This window comes from Panthera uncia, unplaced genomic scaffold (assembly GCF_023721935.1).
Source record: "Panthera uncia isolate 11264 unplaced genomic scaffold, Puncia_PCG_1.0 HiC_scaffold_1677, whole genome shotgun sequence".
Taxonomy (NCBI): Eukaryota; Metazoa; Chordata; class Mammalia; order Carnivora; family Felidae; genus Panthera; species Panthera uncia.
In genome coordinates, this window is record NW_026058335.1 from 9,485 (window position 1) to 13,382 (window position 3,898).

Consider the following 3,898-nt stretch of genomic DNA (forward strand, 5'->3'; position numbering starts at 1 on the left):
TAGTGTCTTTGGCTGGCTGCTTCGTATCAAGGTAATACTAGCCTCATAGAATGAGTTAGGAAGTGTTCCTTCCTCTTCAATTTTTTGGGAATGTTCTAGGAAGATTGATGTTCATTCTTTTTTTTTTTTATTTTATTAAAAAAAATTTTTTTTTAATGTTTTATTCATTTTTAAGACAGAGAGAGACAGAGCGTGAGCAGGGGAGGGGCAGAGGGAAAGGGAGACCCAGAATTCGAAGCAGGCTCCAGGCTCCGAGCTGTCAGCACAGAGCCCGATGCGGGGCTCGAACCCACGAACCGCGAGATCATGACCTGAGCCGAAGTCAGACGCTCAACCGACTGAGCCACCCAGGTGCCCCTGTTCATTCTTTTTTAATTGTTTGGTAGAATTCTGTAGTGAAGCCATCTGGTCCTTGGCTTTTCCCTGTGGGAGGTTTTTGATTACCAATTCAGTCTTCTTGCTAGTTACAGGTTTGTTCAGATTTTCTAATCTTTCATGATTCAGTGTTGGTAGAATGTGTATTTCCAGGAATTCACGCATTTCTTCTTTGCCGTCCAATTTGTTGGTATAGAATTGTTCATATTGTTCTCTTATAAGCCTTATTTCTGTGCCATTGCTTGTAATTTTTCCTCTTTAATTTTCTGATTTTATTATCTTGAGTCTTTTTTCTTTTTTCTTAGTCAATCTAGTTAAGGGTTTGCCAATTTTGTTGGTCTTTAAAAAAACTCAGCTATTAGTTTCATTGATTTTTTTTTTTTTTCTGTTCAGTATTTTGTTTATCTGTGCTCCATTGTTTATTATTTCTTTCCTTATGCTTGCTTTAGGTTTAGTTCATTGTTCCTTGAGGTGTAAGTTAGGCTACTGATTTGATATCATGATTTTTTTTTTTAATATACACATACTACCCTTTTAGCATTGCTTTCACTGTATCACATAAGTTTTGGTATTTTGTGTCTTCATATTCAGTTGTGTCAAAGTATTTTTTATTTTCCCTTGTGACTTCTTGTTTGGCCCATTAATTTTTTGAATATGTGTTTAAATTATACATATTTGTGGAAATTTACAGGTTTTTTTCTGTGCTATTGATTTCTAGTTTCATTCTATTGTGATTGGGAAAAATACTGTATATTTCAGTCTCCTTGAATTTGTTAAGACTTGTTTTGTGGCCTAACATGTTCTGCCCTAAAGAATGTTCCATGTGTACTTGAGAAAAATGTGTATTCTGCTGTTTTTAGGTGGAGTGTTCGGTATATGTGTGTTAGGTCCCATTGGTCTACAGTGTTACTCAGTTCCTCTGTTTCCTTATTGTTCTTCAGTATGGTTGTTTTATCTGTCCATTATTGAAAGTGAGGTATTGAAATCTCTTAATATTACTGTGTTGCTGTGTATTTCTCCCTTCAAGTCTTTAAAAATTTGCCCAATTGATTTAGCTTTTTAAAAATTTGCCCAATTGATTTAGTATTTGAGTGCATAAATACTTGTAATTCTTATATCTTCTTGATGATTTGATTTGACCCTTTTATGATTATATAGTGTCCTTTGTCTTGTAATAGGTTTTTTAAAAAAATATTTATTTATTTTGAAAGAGAGGGAGAGAACATGAGCAGGGGAGAGGCAGAGAAAGAGGGAGAGAAAAATCCCAGGTAGGCTCCATGCTGTCTGCAGAGCCAGACACGGGGCTTGAACCTACGAACCATGAAATCATAACCCAAGCCAAAATCAAGAGTCAGATGCTTAACCAACTAAACCACCCAGGTGCCCCTTGTCTTGTAACAATTTTTGATTTAAAATCTATTTTGTCTGAACTTGGTATAGCCACTCCTGTGCTTTTTTGGTTACATTTGCATGGAATATCTTTTTCCATCCTTTCATTTTTCAACCTATATGTGTCCTTAGATCTAAATTGTTATTTCATAGACAGCATAAAGACTACTAACTTTTAATATTAAAAACTTAGGGAGGGACTCTTTCAAATTTTAATTTATACCAAAATCATTTAATCTCAGATGAAGAGTTGCTGATGACACTTGCTTAGTTTTGAAGCATTCATCTTTTAAATCCTTCAAGCATTTAGGTTATATTCAGAGGTAATGGGGGGAAGGTTAATCAAACATATGGGAATATATTAAGAATGAGTTTTCTTGAAGTCTAAACAAGTAGGTGATAAGAATAGGAAAATCTGGGGAAGGGATTTTTAATAAGAATTTTTCTTTTAGCATTTAATTTTGACTTTTAGGTTTTCTTTAAACTGATAAAAGTGAGGGGGGGAGTGTTTTTCTTCTCACACATTGGATTAGTTCTCAAAGTGCTGGTTTCTTAATATTGTATCATTAGTTTTCTACAAATATCCTAATGAATTGAACTCTCTTTATCAGCTGTTGTGAATCAGCTCTTTTCAAAGGTGATAGATACACCATGGTCCACAACCAGCATTATTGAGCTACAGTGAATAGCCATTTTGAACATTCATTTTGGCATTCTTCTTTCCTGGAAGGCTCAAAGAAGACTAACTGTGCCAAAACATTGGCTATATTGTTACATACTTAGGGATTTCAGATTGCCAGATTGCATTTGCAAAACAATTTTCTTTGCTTTTTATTCTTTGTCCCTTAAACATTGCCATTGAAGCAAGATGGGTATGTACCATGGTTCTTTACCTTTAGAGAAAAACCTCTTGGAATAGTTGATATCTTAGAAATCTCTGTAGTTCTTGAATAGATTTTAAATATGCTGGCCTTTTTGTGACCAAAAGCACATTCTTGTAAGTCCTCTGTAAAAATGTTTTTGTTAATATAGTAACAGTGTTTTAATTCTGGAAAAAAATATGATAACTTGAGGTTTCCTTCAGAGGCTCTTTCACATTTGTGGTTAATATTTTGTTAGAATTCATCTTTTCTTGACTCATAACTGCCTGTTTTACTTTTATAACTTCTTCCCCTTTTAGGGATATTGTATCTTTATTTTTTTGAGGATCTGAGTTACTCATTTTAAAGTTTTTGAAAATATAGTTTATAATCGCATTTTTAGCAGGAGTGTTTTTTGTTTTGTCTTTGGGTACACCCTTCTCTATCTGGTGTTCTTGTGGTTGTCTCTACCTTGCCCCTTGTGGCTGCTTTTTTAAAAGAGAGGTCTTTTTTTTTTTTTTTTTTAATGTTCATTTCTTTTTGAGAGAGAGAGTATGCGATAGTGGAGGAGGGGCAGAGAGAGGTGGGGGATCCAAAGCCAGCTCTGCGCTGACACGGGGTTCTAACTCAGGAACTGCGAGATCATGACCTGAGCCGAAGTCAGACACTTAACTGACTGAGCCACCCAGGCGCCCCAGAAGAAGAAGTCTTATAGTGAAGCTTTGGGTTTTTATTGTCCAGGGATACTGGAGAAATCTCAGGAACCAGTCCCTGAGCCAGTTGGTGACTTTGACCTAAGTCATTTTTGTTTGATTGCCTTGGATCTGTTCCGTTTGCATTGCTTCAGCCTTGGGCTACAGTCACAGCTTTTATTGTCTTTCACAGGTGAGAGAGCCCTGCTCTAACCCCTGTCTCACAAAATGAGCCTGAAGTTTGTTCCCACAGTCCATACTATGAGTTGATTTTAGTCCCCATTTGTAGGGTTAATTTCTTAGGTGTCTTAAATAGTAAGATTTTAAAACCAATAACTTGCTTGTTTCTGCTTGCTTCTTTTACTTCTAGGACTATAGGAGGTTAAGGAACTGCTGTGGTTTATTGGAAAGTATGTTGAGTTCTAACTGGATAACCTTAAGACTGTTTATGTAATTTTTTTTTACTTAAAAATTTTTTTCATTTATTTATTTTTGAGAGACAGAGACAGAGAGTGGGTGGGGGCAGAAAGAGAGAGGGAGGCACAGAATCCAAAGCAGGCTCCAGGCTCTGAGCTGTCAGCA